General features: G+C 38.2%; 1 protein-coding gene across 7 annotated transcripts in view; it reads left to right on the top strand.

Annotated features, from left to right (window-relative positions):
- LOC106650532 (tyrosine-protein phosphatase Lar) overlaps positions 1–23856 on the top strand; it is a 168210-nt gene that overhangs the window by 102047 nt on the left and 42307 nt on the right. The gene's annotated exons all lie outside the window — the stretch shown is intronic.

Consider the following 23856-nt stretch of genomic DNA (forward strand, 5'->3'; position numbering starts at 1 on the left):
TATTTTATTAATTATTGAATTGAACTTTTATGCTAACTCGTTAATCTTTAACCCGTTTTCTCTAAATTAAATTTTATATCAAAATAAAATATTTTACATGAACTTTCTATAAAATTCTATTTCAAAAAATAAAAAATAACGAGATTTTTGTGTAGTAAAGAGAAAATACAACCAGAATATCTGGGTGTCACTCTTTTAATAGATATTATAATTATATTAATTTTTTTTTTATAAATTCTATTTATATTTGTTGGATTTTCTTTCCGTGCTAATCCTTTTAAAACGTTGCTGGAACGATTACTCAACAGCATTGCACAATGACTCGGGAAAATTCTCAAAAATCGTCGCTCTAACTTACGTGTTTTTCTCTTCTTACATTGAAAACTTTTCGGTCCGACAAATGTACGTGTTAGAGTCAAAAATCCTAGTCGTAATAGAATACTACAAGCGATGTTGAATTAAACGTAACAGAAACAAATGACGAAAAAGTGTGTAAGCAATTTAACAGTAGATTCACCAACGAAACTATCGGCAAAGCGAACGAAGCGAGCGCGCCACGGTGTATACATGTATATAGCGAGTATAACGTACAACTCGTTACTCGCGATGTATCGCAAGTGGCAGGCGGCACTGCTAGAGAGAGAGAGAGCGAACGAGCTGGGGGTTGCTCTCCGAGATAGAAAGCACTTGGGAAGGAGTAAGCACAGGTACGTATACACCGTTATCGCATATCGAGTTTATCCCCCTTACCCCTAGCCAATACGCGCGCGTGTGCTTCAATAACCACCTTGGCTGCTACTGCCACTGGCTTGTTGTTACTGCTATCGCTTGCGCAACCAACAACTTTGCAATAATAGCGCCGTAGCAACGCTTACTTGGACATATTCTCTTATATTCATGAATATCGTCATTAATATACTTAATTACGTGCAAGACTATGGAATTTATCGTTAAATTTTTTTTTTTTAAATATTGTAACCAAGAGCAAAAATATCTTTCCGGTGTCAGTGAATTAATAAAAACCGAGAGATACATTTTTGTCATTTTTTGCAAGTTTTCCCTTACGCATGAAGACTAAATCACACTCGCTCGCGCGGTAAAATATTCTCTTACGCTGGTATGCGTAAAATTCCACACCGATGGCAATCCATTGTTGTCGGGTGTCTTTCTCCCTCGTTTTTGCTACACAACAGTACATTCCAAAGAAGATTCCATTCCTTATGCAATGAGTTTCCTTGCAAGACACGCGCAGTATAAACTAAGCTACGAGTAAACACACGGATACCTCCCGACTAGCGCGATATATACACGGCAACGTCACTCTTACAATGAGGTCATTAAATTTGTTGTTACCGTTTCAGTTTGCTATTTACATGTGAAATTGCCCATTCTCCCCCTCCCCTCTCGGCGTATGTGCAGTGCGGGTAATGAAAAAGCAAAAGCACGTTATACCAATGCCTCTATGTGTGAACGGCGATAACGAGAAGCGGGACAATTTTCTCGCACTTGGCCCGGAGAAAAGGCTTTTTGTGTGCGATTAGGATAGAGAGATTCTCTCATTCAGGTCTTCTCCTTCTCTTATTACCGTGACCCTTCTCCTGGCGCCGCGCGTTTCGGTTAAAGCATTTGCTTACCGGATATATATTCTGGCTCGGCTTCATCTCGTTGTAACGTTGAATTTGCCTGAGCTTTAACGAAGCAATTGTTGATTGAAACCGTTTTTTAACGCTATTTTGGCCTGGAACGAGGAAGAAATTTCGCTTCTAAAGTTTCGGCTTTTCAATTACAGTTTACTCCCAGCCGAGCGAGCTTGTTAATCGATTGCTGCAAGTTTTTGTACCAAATTTTAATTTTATAACTTGCACCCCAACTGAATAACTGCTTTTTTCAGCTCACGTTTTTATCCCTATTTTTTGTCGTACGAAACTTGCACGTATCTTTTCTCATCATTTCCCATGTCATTCTTATCAGTCTATAGTTCGGCAAAGGACACCGCTTCTTCACGTATCTGAGCTGTCGGTCGGGCAAGAAGTTGAATTTGCTCGTATCATAACCTGCTTACTCTCTGAAACTCTTGGCAATTCTCTTTATACGAGCAACAGACTGCGGCACTGTTATACTACAACAATTTTCAAACATCAAAATTCATGGACGTGAACTTGAAGTATAACGTATAAATACGTATTTGTTTTGTACGTATATAAATCGAGATTGTATTCATTCATCCATGAATTGGTTTCCTTTTTTCTTCTATTTTTTCCTCTTTCTCGTTCGAGAGATCATTTTTCTTTTGTGAATTCTTTGTAAATTAAACGAATGAAAATCAGCCACACAAGATCCATCAAAGGCAAAAAATAAAAAAAGAAAAAAAAAGAGGAAAGAAAAAAACCGTTAACAAAAGTCATAGAGAATAAAATCGCTAGCTCGCTTGTTTTGCTGTTAGAGCTTTCCTACTGCAATAGCGAGCTTGAAAAAAAAATTGCTCTCTTTGTTATTGCTGTCGATTTTTCGAACTTACTTTTGTCATGTTCATGACGAGTGAGGTAAAAAAATATCTGCTTTTGATACAAGCAAGTCCACGGATTAATCTTAGAACGAGCCTCAGTAAATTTATATTTCACATTTTTCATCTCGCTTTTAAGTTAACAAGATGAAAAGTATAGAGAAAAATACCATTCCTCTTAAAAGTATAATAGATCATTGTTTTTTCGTCAAACACAGTTCACTCGCAGCAACACCTCTGTCTTTTAGTCAGAATTCCAGTTTAATACCGAGTAAAAAGCCACACGGTGCATACGTTAATAGCGTTACGCATCTTTCTAAAGTCACGCGGTTCCTGCATTCGCTCGTTTACATTCTTTTTTACTTCGCATCGCACCTATTGAAAGTGTGCGTTGCAGCACAGCGACACACACACAGACTTCAGCTCCCGGAGAACGAGCAAAAAAAAAAGGTAACTGCAAAGTTAAAGCAGTACCAGTGGCGGAGCAGACTTTTGTTACGACCGAATGACTATGCTCCGTGCCACGCCAAGAAAAGAATGGGGCGTAGTTTCTGTCGCTACTGCGAGTGGGAAATCAAAGGGTCGCCCTTCACACGCCCACGTTAAAGTGAAAATTACAAGCGCAGTAAGCGCTTCGACGAGTGTTTGTTCACGTCCGGACGAGAAACTTCCAAATGTCAATTGAGGTGCTTTCGATATAAAATAACTCGTTGCAATCTTGTATCACCGAAAACCATTATCTCTTTCTCTTGGCCAACTCTAAGGTCTCTGTGAAAACCGTCCACTCATCCGTCCCTCGTCTCGCGTAAGCGATTATTATGAATCAAGTGAAAAAGTCAATATTTCGCCCGACACGTAAGGTAACAACTTACCGCCCATCTTGAGGTAACCTCTCGAGACCGCACGATGACACTTTAAACGTTGAACTCTCGGCCCCGATCTAGTGTGTTTGTTCTGCAAACTCTTCGCGTTAATCATTATCATCTAGAGTTTTCAATCAAAACGTAGTGTAGAACGTCGAGGAGAGACGGAGAGGGAGAGAGCAAAAAAAAAAAAACGAAAATGTCACGACGCGGTCTTTAATGAATCATTCCTGAAAGTATGCGCCACCGAGATCGTTGTCAGCGCGCGCACCGCCAGAAAAAAATGCTCTTGTATCACTAGATGGATAAAAAAGTCAAAAGTGTACGCGCGCGCCCTCGCGAGGATAAGGTCTCGATTAAAGGCTGATCTTGCTTGTGTGCCGTTGCTGAAAAAGCCTGCAGATCCAAAGTTTCAAAGTTTAACGGGCAAAGAAGAATGAAATAGGGGCTTAAATTAGAGAAAAAAAGAAGAAGGTAGCATTGAGGAGTCGCTCACCGCGGTCTTGAGCGGTTGCAAGGAAAAAAGCACGCGTCAACTTGGCCTCTTGTCGTGATTATATATACATACTCGAAGAGTCAAGGGTTAAGAAAGCTAATTTAATTTGACGAAAAAAAGTAGCTGGTCTTAATTGCCAATTAATTGGCGCGTAATTTATACCTGAGCGAGAATTTCTTCTATAGCCCTGAGCTCTCCTCCGTAAAACTTTCTTTATCCCTTTAGCCTTTATTCGTATGCATGAATCGGATCGGGTTCGCGAAACCTCGCGTCAACTTTAAATTACAAGTTTCGAGAAATTTAAAATTTATGTTTTTTAATTAATACGACTGAAAAACAGGACAGAAATGAAGTCCGTAACGCAGGCCGCTGCGAGTTTTATCGCGGTAATTTTGTCCTACATCAAAGATCCCACACTCTTCCATCACTTCCTGACTCATGGAGAAATCACAGCTATGTATACATGCGGTAAAAGAGCACGCGCAAATTCACGAGCACAAGAAAACAGATGGAAAACACGAAGAGAAAAAGCTACGCTCGACAAGAAGGCGGCGGTGGCAGGCCCGCTAAAAAAGTAGACCGATAATGGAGGTCTAAAGTGGCAGCTGCAATAGTTGGAGCAGCAGACAAGGCAGACACAAGAAGTCGTCTCACTCTGCAGGGATCTGCGGGCAAAACAAATTGAAGCTCTCGCGCGCGCGTTACGCCGTTCGAGGATAATGCCTCGGCATTTAACAATAGCCGTTTGCCATCCACCTTCTTTCCCGCAGCCCATACCCAGGACGCGCGTGAGAGGCAAGATCGAGCATTCTCCTACGCTGCCACTAGTACTACCACTACTACTACTACTACTACTACTACTACTACTTTTCCCTTTCCTCTTACGTTATATAAAGAATAGCACAGCTTCACCGACGTACTTTCTCGATTTAGACCCCTTTTCACTGGCAAATTCTCTCCCGCACACTCACACCCTCGTCTACGCCTTTCTCTTCTTCGGGGTCGCTCTACAAAGCCGATCATATTTTGGCTGTGCGCAACCTCACCTATTCACGCACGCACCCGCGCATGAGCCACACGCTCTGCACCGCAGCTTTGTGTGAGGACGCAAGTAATTTTGTTGAAGCAATTTTCCTTAATTCTATCTCGGCGATTCAAAGAGAACTAGATGCTGGATTTGTGACTTTGAATTTAGATGGTAATTTTAAGATGCGCCAGAGTAGCTTTTTTCTGCTTGAAAAAAATCCAAATTAATTTGGACGAATAAATTCTAATGACAGAATATTTAGGATATTTCTTTAACTTAGGGAAATGCAATATATCGTTTTTAAAAATCTGCCGACAATTCGAAAAGTTAAGGCTAAGAGGTGGAAAGAGAAAGACGACGGGAAGTTGTTTGGAAACCGGAGATGGAGCTCGTAAGAAACGTCTCAACCCTTAGGATCACCCACCTCTCTCTCTTCTCTCCTTCCCTCTCACCCACGAAAACCCACTCAATTTTCTACGATAAGAAACGAAAATTCTTTCTATTAGAAAATTCAATTACTGTCTTAACTCTAAAAAATTGATCAATAAACTAAAAATGCAGATATCATTTTCTCACTTTTTATATTTGTAATGATTTTAAAATATGCATAAAAAATGGTTAATTAAAGTCATTTAAAAAAGTTAAATGAATTTTTTACTTACCGTCTCTGTTTTGGACAAATATTTGAATCAGTATGGATTTAAATTTTCATCGGTAATGGTAAAATTTCGGTGTTTGTAAAATGTTTCACATAGCAGTTTCTCTTTCTGCATCTGCGAACCAATTTAAACTCGAAATCAGATTTTAGTTAAATTGTAACAAGCAACTCAACTCTGAAATATTACAAAACATTTCAAATTTGATGTACCTACAATGCAACATATTTATAGTTTCTTCAACTGCATGAAAGTAGATTGAAATTTAAATCGAGATGTGCGACTTTATAAAATCCATCAGACATAATTGTGGGATATTTTCAAAGCAACTCGCTTGACAGTCATAGTGCGTCTCCTTTAGAATATTATAGTACATATATTCAATCGTATACTGCGCAACAAATCGCACTGCATCTGCGGGCACGACGAGCTGGCCTCCTTGAAAAACCCCGAGCCAACGGTTATCTAACTTTAATCGAGCTAATGTGGCAAGATTAAAGGAATTACAAAGTAGAAAAATACGTCACTCGAGAATCTCTAAATAAATAGGCACACACGAGCTTCATCGTCGACTAACGCCATATTCTCTTGTGATGTTTTGTATGTGCATTCCACATAGACGAGTATGGCTGAAACTATTTAATATGGCGTTTCTTCTTTACCTTCGCCCGTATCGTCCGTATATATGGTGGTATATATGTACACGATATAGCTATATTTGAAGTCTGACATTGCACTTCGGTCTACTCTCGTTTAGTTTCATCTTTATGTTTTATCTATATGTATGATATATATTCGACTGCAGTGTACGCATGAGTGTTTGCTTTAAGATATGGAATGTATACTGTAAATATACCTACACATAGGTATACGGGTGGTGGATGTCTGTAGCACTTCGAATGCATATACGTGTGAGTCTAAGACTCCAGAGAGTGGTCTACACAGGTTATCGGATATAGACGCGCTAATGCTGAAAGTGCTATGTCTCTGTGCGCTCGACGGAGGATGATGGTAGAGCTGAGGCCAGAGAGCGCAAAGGTTGTTACCTCGTGCTTGCCGCTACGCATTTAGTATTGCGATGTTGTAGCACTTTCATCGTCTCTGCTGCAGCTTCTTGACGAAAACCCCCTTTTTAACTTTAGGGTGAAGCGAGAAAAACAATTTTTTTTCGTAGAAAGTAAATGTTGAGAGTAGTAATTGATTATTATGCGGTAACGATCGATCTTCGCAAGGACAGTTGTAACCGAGAAAATGACATACAAAATTGCAACAAGAATAGAATAAAAAATAAAGGGTCAACCAAGGAGAGAAAGAGAGAGAGAGAGAGAGATAACTCGGTAGAAGGGAGAAACCGAATGAGGCAAGTGCAGGCAGGAAGAAAGGAAGCTAATTAGAGGTCATAGATGCCTTCAATTAACGTTAGTTGAAGTGTGAAAGCTCTTGAGTATCGGGATGCAGGCTCCACGGATTATAATTAGCAAATTTATTGTGAATACGCGCGTCAACAAACTTGCGCAGTGTGTCTATAGATGTACATATCTCTCTAAGCATCGACGACGAACATTTTCTTCGATATAAGAAAGAAGTAAGTAAGCTAACCGAGGGAAATCCTGATTTAGCACGACCGAGGGAGTAGTCACGAATTCATAGTTGAGAAATGCACGACAAGGATCACCCCTCCTTCGTGCCTTACACGAAAGAATTAGTCTCAAGTCTCGCGTCGTTTGTTTTCTTCTTTGACAGAAGTACAGCCAGACCAAAGATACAATGTTCGGATTTCTTTTTTTTTCTTCTCACAAAAAGTCCAGCTAAAGTTGCTAGAGCTTCGAACAGAGATTTAAGAAGTCTGTTCGATATCAAAGTTGTCGGAGCAAATCTTGCCAAGTAGTGATGACGCTTCTCTCCGGTAATGAAAACTTGATGTTTGAAACGGCGCGTGAGCAAAAATATTCGGTGAAAAATGTCACGAAAGGTAAATGATGTAACAATTTTAGTTATATTTTCATAGTTCTGAACAATTACATAATTTTTTTTTCAACTTTTATCCGATTAGTTTTATAAAATTCTTTGATATTTTTTTAAGGTTCAGCTATTGAAAATTGTATTATCTGCTGGGCCACAGCAAAATTTGTTTTTGTCCGAATTGAATTTGAAAAGCAATGCGGAGCAACGTGCTCCACCAAGGAAGGATAAGGGTAATGCACAACAAAAGAGAATATATATAGTTATAGACAAATTCGAGTAACGGAAAGAATGTGTATGGGAAACAAAGAAAAGCGTGATCACCAGGGAATGTGGTTCAATTGGATATGATTGTCTTTGTGCCTCATCAGAAGGATCCTCCTCTCATTCTCTCTCCTAATGATACGACGGGGATAACGACACTGTCGGAATTGTCTTTCACTGGATTTTGGCAAGATCGAAGTCGAATTATTATTATTATTTTACCAAGAATTACGGTTAGTAGCTTCGGTTCAGTTGATAATTATGCTCCAGTTGATGTGCATCCATACATTATTAATCTGCTCGCTTCAATGTCAAATGATTCACTTGGGTTAATTAATTTTGTAACGCATCTTATTCAGATGAAAATCGGTTTAAAAAATTTTATAGATAATTCCATAAATTCAAAAGCTTAAGTATAAATTATTATCATTATAAGTGAATACTCTGATTGACTGAGTGAAAATGAATTGGCAAAACAAATCAGGATTGCAATATGTTACACAATAGAAAATCAGCGTTGAATCAGAGCTCGGGTTTATGGAAATTCTCGAAACTAGTAACTCTCGAGACAGCGTGTAACCTCCGAACCATTAATTCTAACATTATACAATTTCATGAGGCCGTGTAACGTCATACTTTCTCGGAGCAATTTCTCATCGTCTTGATGGTTATTGCAAGGCAATTATGGCTCGCCGTGCCTTGACTGAGACATATTGCGCTTTGACTAGAAACACTGCTGTATAAACAGAAGACAAGCTATGTAAAGAAAAACACGCATATTGTGTAAAAAAACAACAAAAATAAAAACAACAACAAAAGTGCAGAGAAAAATTGAAATAGCTGTGTTTACTAAACGTAAAGCAGAAAAGTATGAAGCAGAAAACGTGTTTCATCCAAGCTAAGCCAGCGGCTCGCATTTTCATCGTTGAAACTTGCATTTATCAGTCTAGAAAAGAAATAGAAAACCAAGAAAAGAAAAAATGCCTCGCTAATACTAAGAGTTGGCTCAACACTATAGCGTCTGCCAGTCTCTCTCTCTCATTCTCTCTCTAGCCTCGGAAACTATGGAATTTCACGCAGAACGAAGGCATCCTAGTAGTGAGTGAGTGAGTGAGTGAGTGAGAGAGAAAGATGCAAGACACGCTTTAGCCTAGGTATCCCCCTTCTCGAATAAGTTTATGTAAAGGATAAGATATCAGGAGAGAGGAGCCAGCTCTACGCTTCTCTCGTCGACGCTAGAGAATGCCACAAAGCGCGCCAGCTCGTTTCAACATCGCTTCTTAGCTGGGCCATCAGTGCGCAGCCAAAAGATGCGCTCCGGCTCCTCCCGACAGCATCGCGTTTCGCGCTGGTAATTATACTAATGAACTAGACGCACACCCCCGCCTGTCTGCGATTCTGATGCCACCTCTGCGCTTTATACGATCAAACAGGTCAGTGTTTAGCCGGGAGGCTGGTTTTCATATACGCTTGACTAGAAGCCTGTGGCACGTCCGCCCGCGATCTCGTATTATTTTTTCGTTTTTATCTCGCGATGATTTCAATCCTGATAATTGATATTGGGTGAAAAAATTGTAAGAATCAGCCTCGGTGGTCTGGCCGAATGCGAGTTTCTCTAAATCCTAATGAATCAGAGAAAAAGAGAACAAGACGCTGTAAAAGCATCCTAGCTGTAGAAAAAGAGCAGAATACCTTCTTTACTGGGCTCCTGTTACTGAACGAGCTACCACTACTACTCTAATGAAAAGTATATACTCTTCTGGAAGGTATCTACTTTAATCTTGCGTAAAAAGAGGCGAAAAAATGGCCAAGGCAAAAAGAAACAGAAGAACTACTGCAAGAAACATCTTGCCCCCGAACTTTCTACCCTTATCCGAGCCTGTAACGACACGTTTTTTCTGCAATTATTATTTTTTACTTATTACTATCCTCCACAAAGTCAAAAACACCGTAAATTTTCGTGTTTACCAAACTTTCGAGGCAAATATTGGGGGCACGACTTTTCAATTTTTCACCCTCGCACCTGGTAAAAGCAAATTAATGTTTTCTGCGCAAAGCAAGTGGATGAATTATTATTACACACGCGGGTGTGTGTAAGCGACGCTATATGTATATACACTTATAATTGATGATAAGCATCGATCATAGGCGCTCTGACATGTTTCGTACATATACATATACGCAAGCGCTTATACGTACTCGAGAAGAGGTTGTTTGTATATATATATATATAGAGAGAGAGTAAGCTACGAAGGAGGTCAGCTTCTGTTTGATGTCTGGTTATACAAACCTTTAGGCTCGTGCGCATGTATGGCGTATGTGTGTACGCTAATTAGCATCACGTTCAGAGACTCCTTGTCTATTTGCTCCGGCGGAGAAATTAGCCGCCGAGAAACAAGATTATATGGATTTTTTTCTTCCAAATCAGTCAAACGCGAGTAACAAATCAGCCGCTCGGAAACATCAAGTGCATCACACATTGAATCATTAGCTCGAATGACTGGTACTTGTGTGGTGCCACTTAAAATATATATAGTCGTTCCGAAACGTTCTCGCAAGGAATCGATACGCAAGTTCTGCAATAGTAATCATTATCCGGGCTATTCGCTGCGTCGTTTTCGTTTATACTTTCATATCAAAGAGAACACTCACGGAAAGTAAAAAAATATATATATAAACGCGCTACTCCAGCTCGATATCAATCTGATTAATCCCGCGAGACAAGAGATGGGAGCGTTACGGTGTATGTGCCCGTGTACATAAAAAAAACCTCTCGAGAGCTGTAGGTGTATAAGCATATCCCTGGAACCCAAGAGTCAATATTTTCCTCGACTCTTATCGTAAACTCAATATAAAAGTCCGATATTTTATGCAGTTCCTCCATACCGGAGGTATATAAAGAGACACATCATTCAAGACTTATTTCTTATAAGTCAAAATCCACTCAAAATAATGGTTAGCTTCTAGTTGGTTCTTTTATATACTAACCTTCGGTACACACTGAACACTGTCTATGCTTTTCTCTCGATCTCTATCTATACATACACAAGTCGAGTTTTCATGGTTTTCAATATGGCAAAAAGCTTCCAGCGCCTTTATATCACTCTCGTTTTTTTCCGGATCGCTGCTTTCATACTTAACCTTCAACCCATTACTAGGTGGGAGTCTTATACCTATTAGCTGTAAATTGGCTAGTCGAGTCAGTTTGAGCTAGAAAATATTTAATGATGCAAAAAAAAGGCCGAGTTTGTTTAATCATTCAACGTCATAAAAAATAGAATAAATAACGTAGCAATCCAGAGCGACGTCTTCGTGCAAGGATGAGGAACATTAACGTCGAATGAAATCAAGTTTGAGTTACAGCGTAACAAGCGAGTTATTTGCATGTATCCGGCACTAAAGCAGCTAACTTATTTATATTGAAATACTTGCACAGTAAGATAACACGTGACGTACTTTCTTCCTCGGAGAAAATTCGATTCATTAATTTGCTAAGTAATAATATCAACTCTCACGCCCTCGTTTCTATTATTGTTCGTCGAGTGCTTTTCGCGAAATTCCGAAATAACTTATTCAATTTTCAAAGGACATTTAACAACATCATTGTTGGAACTCAAAAAACAACTGAAGCTCATTAATCGTTCAAACGAGCCGTGAATAATTCATGCGTGGCGCGGCTTTTTAAAAAAGCTTCGGAGTTTACTTTGAAGCGAACGCGCATACGCTCGCGCCTGTGCACACAGATCTACTTTACCCCTCATCGCATGTGCATTAAATATACACCTTCAACCAAAAATTCTTACAATTTTCTTTTGCCAAGCTGCCGCATATTCTCCTGAGAATACGTGTGCACCACTCCAAATTCTCGACTAGCTACAGTATATAGAGAGGAAAACGTAGATGAAGATCGATTCCTTTGCATCTTTCGACATTAATCTTACATTATTGTCTTTCAACGGACGCTTTTTTTACCTCTAGTTTTTTGCTAAATTGGGTAAAACATTTTGATGGATAAGTACTTTGAAGTAACAATTTAGAGAATGGAGATCAGCATAGCAAATTTTGAGGAAAAATACTATTCAGTTAATACATCTTGTTTCTTCTTCGACTCTCGATAAACAAAATTAAGTTATGGTTCATAAATATTTCCTGAAGTATCTTTTTCTTCAACTTATTCCGTGCAATGCACCAGCAGAAATCAAATTTTATGTTACTTCCTTCACTTGCGAAATGAAATCAGGTTATGAAAACATTTTCATCTGTTATTTTTTTGAAAATAACAGAATAAAGAAAAATTTGATTTCGATTCAAATTTCAAGTCATACCGTTCATTACAAAGCTTTTTTCACGACCATTTAGGTAATTTTTAGACCAACAAAAATATTTAATTTTAACTATCCTGAATTTTAATAAAGTTCCATAAATTGTATAAAACTATTACGCATTGTAAAATAAAAAAAATAAAGATTTTCAACAGACTTCCGTATTTATTACATGAAAAACACGATGGTTCTCAGTTGTACTTATAAACACTCGAAAAAAGTACCCAACAATCTTTGCCAGTGGTACGCTATCTGCGAAGAAAATGACGAAGCATAAAATTTCATTTTTCTGCTTTCTAGCTTTTTCACAACTGACGAGAAAAAAACTAAGATACTATTGCCTTAACCGATTTCGTTGCTTTTCTTTTACTTTTTCTTTTTTCATTTTTTTTTAGCCATAGTAGTATCCTCTTTAAAGTATGATCCAAAAGTCGACGAACGTATAATTCACTTTCTTTTTTATATTATTTTCTATTTTTCCATCCTTATTCTCTTTTCCTCTTTCTGTATCCCTTTCTCCCTTCTTCTATCTCCGCAGCGTTCTGGAAATGAAAATGGGCGCGACTCGTATCGAGTAGAAAACTTTTTCACTTGAGAGTGTAAGAAATCGGGGAAGCTGGCTTCTGCTCTCATTTTCCTTATACTTCACGCTTTCTTCTACTTTTTCCCTATTCTTGCTTCCACTCCCTCGTCCCTGTCTTTGCGTCATTTCCTGGACTATATACCTTAAGCGACACGGCTTCTGAGTCTTGCAGCTTGTTTTTTCCGCTTATTGAAGAATGGAAGTACTTGAAAGTCCGTAAAAAAGAAACTATTATGCGGTTTTTTTTTCGTATACTCACCCGTGCTTCCTTTCTTAGGGAGCATGTAATGAGAATGAGCGTTCAGTATAAGGGATATTTTAATGACGTTATCAATAACATTCACCGAAGCAAAAACGATATTTGATTGAATTCAAGTGAGACAAACGAGGGACAATATAAACCAAATTGCGTAAAGCTTGCTGAGCATGTGCGCAAATTGTTTTTTCGCTTGAACCTCTCGCTTAAGTCAGGCAGACTTTGTACATACGTTATTGGTTAGAAACTTTTGGTCTTTTGTATATCCAATTTTCCATGTAAAAACGAAAGTTTTTACAAGTGTGGACCGTATGCGATCGAGGATTAGAACGTCAAGACTTCCTGTAATTGGATGGCTGCGCAAGCTCCCGGACTGGACTTTGCAAAGTGCCGTGCACAGCGCATAGCCCGATACAAGAATTAAAAGTATCCGGTAAAAGTAGACGGTCCGTATCGCTCTGTAAAATACTCTTCGAATCGACGCTATTGAAAAGTTTATATCTTCATTGTAGCGTTAGTTCAGTTCATATGCGCGTCAAGGGAGCTGAACGTTTGTTTCTGGGTTAAAAATTGAATTGGATCAGTTGGCAGTAGATTAAATTCGAACAACTAGTTCTTCGCCTATAAACAAATGAAAGGCATAAACGAGCTTGCGAATAATTAACCTCTTTAATTATCATTTCGTTTTTCCCTTTTCTAAAAGTCGTAATAAAGTCCGGAAAATAACGAAGATCGTCGATCGAGTAGTTGCACCGCATTTACGAGTGAAAAGTGAATAAACAGCGAAGTATACAGTCTCGCCTGCGGAGGCCGCTCGTTCAGCGTGGAGGCAAAAAAAAAGAACGAATGCAGCCGAATACAAAAGTGAAAAAAGTTTTCTAGCTCTATCTTATAGACCTCTCTGGGGCGCGCTTCTGCAGCTCGTCTCTATAGCGTCTGAATCTTCTGCTTGGCTTAGCTCGTTCATTCAGATTCGTACGTTTCGCCTATCTCACGAGCAGCTCTCTTTTACTCGCTTAGTCTATGGGCATGCACGTATGTATATGCACACGCAGCCGCCGGTAATTGACTTATATATACACGTAGATATGCTTTGTATCCCAGAAGCTGGCTACATTCACGATTGACCTCGTTTGAATTGCCTTTTTTTTTCATTATAAAGCTTTTTTCCTGAATACATGTATGTCTGCTAGTGTGGTACACTGTGAGTATGAAACTCGATCTCTTGATTTATTTTAGTCTGCTATACGTGGATGTATGTATATACGGTGTAAAAGTGCGGTTAGCTGTACACGCGCGAAAATAAAGAAGATCTGAATAGCGTTGAATTTTCGTGTATACCGAATGCACTTGTCCTATTAAGCGCCGTAATTGGTTTCTCGCCTCTTGACTTTCCTTGGAAATTGCTCAATTTGCCTGCTGCAACTATTAATTGTTCCGGCAACAAAACTCTTGCTGCGTATAAGTTTACACCGGCGATACGTAAATTACAGGATTTTTCCCTCTTTTCTTTTAATCATACAGCACGAAGTGAGTTATTTTTCGCGCGCGAGTTGGAATTCAAAAAATCATCAGTATGATAAACGAGTTATCAAGCAGTTGAATGTACATTGTAAAGGTAGAGGAAAAAAATCTGAAATATATCCTTTGTATATGCGCCCCAGTTATGAAAATCTGAAAATAATTTAGCTTCAGAGGATTCGAAGAATCTGCCGCAATCTTCCGACACTAAGAAAAGTATACGATTAAAAGACGAAAAAGAAAAGAAAAACGAAAAGGTAGAAAAATTGAATAGCACAGTCAGGTGAAGCTAGAGGTGCGATATTCGTGTTTGAAACTTCCTTCCCAGGTTCGGTTATGAAAGACAAGAGCCATGTACCTTCGTGCAAAGTGCTCCATAAGAAATGAAATTACAGACAAGAAAGTTCTCCCCGTGCCTTCTTCTTCTTCTCCTTTTTTTTCTTAAAGGTAAAAAAAGAAAGAGTAAGTGCGTATATAGCGCTCACGATAAAAGACGTTGTAAGCAGTAGCATAGCTCGATGAATTGTACAGAGCAAAAGAGAAAGACAGGAAGATAGCGAGAGCGAGAAAGAGTAAGCGAGAGAAATGTAGTTAGAATTAAAGAGTAGAGACTAAGAAGGAATATCACGATGAGTCTGTGTACAGAGTGGATGTGCATTTATATATAGGCAGTGCGAGAAAAAGAAAAAAAATAGGGAATAACAACGCGTAGTAGCGCGCAAGTTTTACCAAGCGCTCATTATCGTAATAATTATTTGCTTCAAGAGTTGAATGAAAATTCAAATAAGTTTGAGCAAGCGAGAGTGAGAGATACGGAGTGCGAGAGAGGAGGAGAGTGAGGAAGAGAGAAAGAGAGGATAGAGAAGTTACTCCACTGCTGCGTGCGCTAACTCGACGTCGAGCGCGTGAAATGAGTTACTGCGGATAGGAATAAAAAAAAAAAAAAATAAGCTACACGAGAAACGTCGGAAAGAGTGATATTTCGTTTTTGCTTCATTCGACGTAATAATGTACAGTACTTCACAATTTCATGTATAGATATAGCTGAATTTGCCCCGAATACAAGATTATTTTAGTTTTCTTTTGAATTCTCTGTACTCACCGGATCGTGCCAATTCGAGAACATTTTTTTCTTATCAAGACTTTTCAAGAACTTTAATTATCCTAAATTTGCGTGTAGTTGAAAAACATTCTTTGATCCCTCGCTTGTGCAGATCGACCGTACGCGATTCAAAGGAACATGACGAGTGTTGTAATAAAGTATAAAGAGGGTGACGAGAGCTCATCGAGCAGACAGCTAGCAGTTGCGGTTATGTTTTACGTAATTATATTTCGAGGCGATGTTGTATGTAGCGCGTGTTGGATTAATTAATAAAGGGAACCTCGTGCGTGTTGGCTGATATAAGATTTCAACCTCTGCATGGATGAAAAAACTTTAAGCCATTTAGAATAATCCATAGGATTAACGAGTAAATCCATAGGCATTCTTTTCCAACAACAAAACGGATTACGCACATTTGCGTTGGGATTGTAAGGCGGAGAATGTTTGCTTTATTCTCGTCTTACCGCCTACGCATGTTTATATTTCTGTAAAATTTACATCCCAAGAGATTATTATCATAGTTATGTCGAGAAATCCGTAAAATAACGTTAGAAATAACAATTCGTATTATCGAGATTACTGGAAAATAGAGATCTATTCATAAAATATAAAATATTTTAACAAGGCATTTACCATCAGCAAATGCTCTTACGAACGCGTAGTACATCGCTTTGTGTCAAATGGCAGAACAAAAAGCTTAGCATGATACGAACGTGTGATCGAGATAGCAAGCGCATACACATATGTGCGGAACACACGGGATAACTCGAGACTAATCAATCAGTCCGACGTGCAATTTACTAATGAAAGTTTGTGTGTTGCTGCTGTATACGTCTATATATGTTTCGCTACCAATACACGTACGCACGCACACGTACACACACAAAGTATATTATAAATCAAGGCATTATTCAACTTGCTTAAAACAGCCACGGTATTACAAATAGCGATTTAGGGACGAAATAAATCTGGGTCTTTTGTATTCTATCAATGAATACGATGCTTGTGTTAATGAATGTCCCTGAAAGCTCAGCTCTTGAATTTTCGGCTCGATTGGCTTTGTGCGCATACTTTTTAAATGGATTTTTTTCAACCGATGGTTTTTTTCAAATAACATTAAAATATATTTCGTTCTGTTCTTTACCTATACCTCAACTCTTAAATAACATGATTTCACTGCTGAGCATGAGAAATTTATATAAAACCCCACATCAAATAGAATATCGAATAAAGATAATTTTTTGGAAAATTATGCTAAAATTAAAGGTAAAATTTATTTAAAAGGGAAAACGACCCCGGTAAACAGTGCTGTTTCAACAAAAATCAATCATATTGGAGAGTTCATTGGTAATATAAGTTTATTTTGTTTTGAACATGTTTCAATTTACGAGACCCAATACTTATTTTTAAAAAATTGTGCTGACACAGCTTATAGCAAGTTAAACAAAAGTTACATATTTCATTCGGCCACATGAAAAACTTAACTACATACTCTTATTATGATTCTATTAACATTTTTTTCAACTAGATAAATCGTAAATTTTGGGGACATGACAGATTAAAAAAGAAGAAGGGTCAAAAGAAGTGAAAAAAATGTCTTAGACCACGTGTCAATTATCAACCAAGGCGAAGACGACTCATGTCAATGCCCTCGGGCTGCATACTTGACACTCATGCAAGATAGATAACCTCCGGTATCCGTTGCGTAATGTACTATTTCGTTTTGTCCCAAGGGCCGAAAACGCTTCTTTGTGTGGAGATATTATGAAAACTATTTAGATACGAGAAGCAAAAAAAAGTTACATCACTGCATTAAATTGGTATGGTGGTTCATTTTTTTTTACGTTAGGTGCATATTTCTCAAATTGTATGTATACTTCTGTTTATTTCATCAGAAATGGTTGCATTTATTCAAACGGTCGCAATGCTTACTTTGTTAAATAATAAATCATACGCTGAAAGTAAATTATAAACGAAATGCCAAAAGTTTAACATATTTTATCAATGAATTTCCTCTTTCTGCATTTAATATATAATGTTGCACATTTAACCAAATACAGCTCAGTAGAGTATTTAAATCCACAAAGCTAACCAAAATGAAATTCACATATCTCCGTAAATATATCCACAAAGGTACTCATTTTTTAACGTTATAGACCGGTAAAAGTGAATATAAATAATTATTACGTACCTTAAGAGAATATTTTTGCTTTTGTGGATTTTACTGATGTTGGGATAGCTTGTCAGAGCAGTACACACACATGAGCCTTCGCATATGTGCTTGCGTGTACGGTAATATATTGTCATTATAATCATTAATTAGCTCAGTCAATTGTGGTTGGTTTGCAACAAAGCTACATGCTCACGTAGCCATAAACTCGATTGAGTTCCATTATCATTAACTTAAATAAGATTATGCCTCCTTTGTTGTGAAATTTGCCGAATAATTTGTTTCGCAGTGCGTAATACCATAAACAAACGTAACCAATGCTGTGTCTTGTTGATAAATATACATCTCGATCGATCATGACACTGATATCGAAATCCTTGGAAAATTTTACTAAACATCTTAGCGTTATAGTTGTAATCTAAGGAAAGAAAAATATTCCAATGAGCTTTCACTCGAACTCGGAAAATAAATTTTTTCGCCTAGAAGAAAACCCGCTCGAACGCGCACGCCAAGCAAATTCGAGCTGATTCAGACGTCGGTAAACATCTCACGCGTACGTCATTAAGAAACTACCGCGGAGATATACGCTCGTTTCTCGAGAGCTCCGTATACGTTTCATGTTTACCCGCTTGTATCTCCACGTTGGAATTTACGCGTACGCGTCGCGGCTAAATGATTCGATCATGCATGGCTTGGTTTACGAAACCGCGCCGCAAAATGAATTTTCAAATTTTATTTTTCAACTTTGTGGAATTGAATTTATGAAAAAAAAAAAAATTCATCGTGGTAAAGGCGAATCAAACGGATTTTTGTTAGATCTTTGAGCATCTGCTATTTTAATGCAAGTGAAATTGATTCAACGTCAGATACTTTCCATACCCTTGCGCACGAGTCGGAGAGGAACAACGTCTGATGCACGAAGTACCGGAGCGAAATGAAATTGCAGGTTTATTCTTTATAAAAGCTAAAGTGCGTTCAAACAAGCCTTTGTGATTGCTTCTGAAATGAGCTTTCGTCTCGTGCTTTTCTTTCTATCGTCTATGATGTGTGTATACATCACTACACTGAGGGATCTTTTCGATTTGTTGCGCATTGTAAAGATGAACCGATGCACCCGAAAGAATTGTTGCGTAAAAATAAATTCAGGCTAAAAATAGTTTATTATCTGCATTTCTTATATAGCTTTTTGGAACGATATTGAAATCAATTAAAAAAAAAAGTGAAACCCTAAAAAAATGTTCGCAAGCGTATCAAGTCGAGTGCATATGCACACATGCACGCACACGTATATATCTCTACGTACAGCGTGGATGGAATCGAATTCGCACGAGCGACCACGCGCGGTCATAGTGGTACATCTGTCATCCGGCGAAAGGGCACAGCCTTTATCTTGTGCGCGCGCCCCAAGAGGTGAAAGAGAAAACGTTTTCAAACATTTGAGTTTCAACGCTGCCGGCTCTCTGCCTACCCTTTCGTAATATAGAACATGTCCTAGTTTAAGATCCTCGCACGACAGGAGCTCCGCACGTTCGATCTATTTTTGATATGTGTGTGCGTTGGTGCGAGCAAGGCGCTTACGGATGAACCAATAGGACCCTCTCGTATCATGGGTGTGAGATTCATTATCCAGAAATCTGCTCGTTACGTGTTTGAAAAATTAAGTACATCGTTCAAATTCAATATTGTTGTATTATTCACCATCCCACAAAAAAGTCTCAATTTTTTAATATTTGTCATTGAGATAAACGGGCAAAATGTCACATTCGCAGCTTCGTCTTTGTTTTTTAATCACGTTTCGAACATGCCGCCTGTTTTTGATCGTTAACTAACTTAATAAGCAGAATTCCGAAGAACACAATTCATATATTGTACGATAAAATTTGCCCCATTGTTCCCCGAGCGAATGCTGCGTAAATACGCACCTTTTAGCAAACATAATAGAGCCACGAAGGCAAAGTAATCCGCGCTCTGTAGCGTCTCAACGATCGATAAATCAGTTAGTTCGAGTTGATTCCGTTTAAAATGGCCCGTTATTAGATCTACGATACCCCCCAATATGTGCGTATGTATGTGCGCGTGTGTATGTAAACTCCGGAGCTCATTAATCATCGACGTTGGGAGAATCAATATCAATTAAAGCTTCAATGCGAGAACTAATGATGCACCTCTTACATGAAAATTGATCCGCTTGGCGAATGCAACTCCGATGTTCTGCTATTCTATATACAAGGAAAAACCAGATAATAATATTATAATCGATTTTCCTACCACCTCGTTGAAAAATTAATTACATCTGATAATAATAAATCAATTTCATAACCGGAGTAATCGTAATATTTGCGCATATTATAAAATGCATCGCGCTCCTTGTCGAGCTTTCAATGCTGAAATAAACCAATTATTATTCCTATATATTGTAATATGACGTGCAGATTCGCCTCTGAATAAACACAAGCAACTTGCCTCTTATGCGGGCCTGTGGCTTAGAGCTCCATTAATAGCAGGCATAAAGGCCGGCCTTCTGCTCGGCCTAGTCATAAAATTAAGTTCTCTAGTTTATATACATGCACACAATCACATTCAAGTCTATGTAAGCTCATACGAGCTGTTCATCGTACGCCCATGCACTTCAATCAATACACAAGCTGCATCCCTGAACCTCGGATCAGTCAGCAATATTGTGCGTCATTTCATTAAGTTGTTTGTTTTGAAGGTTTATAAAGTTATAAATTATCCACGAGTATTAGTTCAATTATTAAAAGCGAGAAATTTACAAAAATAAAATTTAGGTTACAATTGGAAGAAAAAAATATATAATTTTCATTTCGAGCTTCAACTTTTTGTATTAGTGTCGCTCAGATACGAGAGACAATAAAGCATAAGAGAGTGAATAAATCCTCGTGGCTTCAATCGAATGAGAATTTATTAAATTGTGATAAAAAAAAGCTCGAAGATTCCCCGAAGGAATCGTTTACATAGCCCAAAGCGAAGAGTACAAACCTGTTGGAAATGTCTGTATATAACGTGCGTGCGATAATCGGATGTTACACAGATTACTTTCTCGCGTTGGCAAGCAAAAATGACACCGAAGTAAGTGGCTCCTAGGCAATATTAATATTTATGTTTACTTAATAATTGCAATGTACTGCAGTGGACCGTCTCGAATACGAAAATACGATCATAACAAAAGAAGAGCATTTCCATTTTACCCACTAACCCACATACGAGCATACGAAAAGAGTATATTTTATTTAATTCGGTGAAAAGACGTTTAAGACACTTGTGACCAGACTGCCTTCTTCTGGTAATTCGAATATCATCGATAATTTAATGTTAAATTAAGCTTTATTACGTATGAAATCCTGCCCCGGTAGAAATCGAACCAGTCGTTATCCATTTTACAGCCAGGCACCATTGTATTCGACTATAAACATCGGGTTAACGATTGTTTAGATTTCCAGCAGAGCCTCGACAACGTGTAATGAATGATTTCGTTGCACTTCTCGGTGTATAAGTCACGAAATTTAATACATATAAGAAATTCAACGCGCGTTCAATACCGAGGCCCCGTGCAAAATCAAAATTGAACTCGGGCAGACACACCGTGGCTGGCAAGTGTTGCGCCGTACACAGAGCTAGCTACTGTACGGAGCCCGACTTAACGAGGTGTTGGCTGCGTGCGTAAGTCGATTTAGTCGCCAGCGCCACGCTATACATTGTGTGCTTAGATATACATTGTATAAACAGTAATAGTAGCAAGTTAGGTATCCTGATTTATCCAGGATGTGCTTAAATTATCCCCAAACTATCCCCTCTCGGCGTCGTAGATCATATCGTTTGACTTCCTGAATTGCGAAGTAACATTGCCTCATATAGCGCAAACCAAGTTTCCCATGCTTTCTCCCTCTCTATCTCATATAATCTTTGCTGCGCGAGGTAGTAGGCAACTTTCTTGTACACGTGTAATGTATATATTTCTGGCTTTGCTTTACGCGCGTACATATGTGCGAATGAGCACCCAATAGCGAATAATTGTATAATTAACTCGACAAGCAGCGATAAGCAGATAAAAATTGCCCAAATTGGGGTTGGGAAATTTTCCGAGCGAACTTTACGGCCGGACGAATTAAACATAAATCTTCGGCTGCGCGCCTACAGATACCGAGTGAACAATAATTATATACACTGTGCGCGCAAGCAACAGGGGGAAAAACATGCAAATCCTTCGGTCGAACTTTCGTTTTTTTTCCCTTCATTTTCCTCCATCAGCTGCCGGCGCCTTCACGATCCGACAGAGCATCAGAAAATCCATTAGAAAAATAAATCTTTCGCAACTAGATGAATACCGTAACGGAAAAACGCGATAGAGAAAAAAATACAAGAGCCCGTTGTTATACGCATCGGCACGAGTGTGCAAATCGATGAGAAAGGGGCAGGGGAATGAGTGCGCGTAAAGAAGGTTTGAAAAATGTCCCTATAGGTGTGCAATAATAACTCACGACTTAATGGATTCGCTTTTGGGATTTAATATTCAGAAAGGGACGGCCTCGTGCGCCGCGCCGTCATGCGCCGAGAGGAATACAGCCCAGGCTACATACTTAAAGGCTATATGCACGATGTTGGTACTGGCTGCTTATTACCATACGAATGGTCAATCGATCCATCCTCTCTCGAAGCTAACTAGCCGCAGCCACTTATGTGCCAGGAAGAGAAGCTGGGCGGGGTTGCGAAATGACGACGTCGACCGACGAGCGCTGCCCTGTGCTTTTGGACGGTAAAATTAAACGTGCGCGCGGCATCGGACTTTATTGCATTCGTCCTTCTCCGTGCGTGGCTATTCCTTCCTATAGATGTATTTTACACATTATCTCTCTCTTTCTCTGCTAGTATCAATGATCAATGAGAATAATTTAAATTTTACCTTTATTTTTTTTTTAGCCGACTGAGAAAATCGATTCATCAGTTTTCAAAAAACTACTCACATTAAGCCGGGTAACATTTTATTTTTTGTTTTGCACTGACGCAGGCGGAAAAGTTATCTCGTATTTAGATTTTCCATTGTGTGCAAAATGTGTGAAATAACACGGTAGTTTCGTTCTCTCGTAAATGAACATTTGTAATGTATTTACGTATAAAAATTTGAATTTCAAATTATAGCTCACAAGAGCTATCCACTTTCTAATTTTTTCTTCTCATTTTATTTTCATTTTTAAGCATATGTTCAAATAAAAAATAGTATTAGTTAATACGTGTATGTTATTAACAATACGCAAGGAATAATGAACTTTATGTCTTCTTTGGTGATCAATTTTCTAATTAACGTGTAACGGACACCTAAAAAAATGTTCAAGAGACCTTGCACTTTTATTGCAGAGATAATGAGCTTTTAATTGCAACCATACACGACGAATAAGAGAACATCAAATGCAGAATGAGCCTAATGCAAAAAGAGAGAAGTAAACGAGTGAAAATTGTGTCTGACTCTATTTTATAATAGACTAGAAGCGCTAGCTGCTCCATTAATAATAAAATTTCAGACAAACAAGTTTTTTTTAATCACTCACTATTCGTATTTGATTTCTATAATTAATGTGAAATGGTGGAAACAAAGCAAGTTTTAATAAACGAAAGATATTTGTAACGTATTTAATACCAAATAGTTTTACAAAGTAACATTCACCGAATTTTTAATAAATTATAATTTGACATCACAAATTTTTTTCACAAATTTTACTCATTTTTCATTAAATACAGGATAAATATAAAGAAAAAGAAGCGTAATGACGTTGAGAAGCATAAAACTTTTAAAAATATTGCGTTTAGCCCCAGCAAGAAACTTCGTCCTTTGATTTTTCACTTGCAGTAATTTCATGTTTTTTTTAGCTTTTGTTTTAAAAAATATTATGCGACTAGCTGTACCTAGCTATATAACTCTGTGAAAAATTACATTTTTATTTATTTAAATCAAGGATTCTAATTACATTTACATAACGTAGCGTATTTTTTATTATTTTTTTACATTCTGTTACATAAAATACATTAGGTTTATTTCAATCGGTAACAAAATATAGCGTAAAAAAGAATTTATTCCCCTTAACTTTGAATGCTTGAAATATTATTAAAATGTCTAG

Source organism: Trichogramma pretiosum, unplaced genomic scaffold (assembly GCF_000599845.2).
Source record: "Trichogramma pretiosum strain Unisexual culture from Peru unplaced genomic scaffold, Tpre_2.0 scaffold3, whole genome shotgun sequence".
In the NCBI taxonomy this organism is placed as follows: Eukaryota; Metazoa; Arthropoda; class Insecta; order Hymenoptera; family Trichogrammatidae; genus Trichogramma; species Trichogramma pretiosum.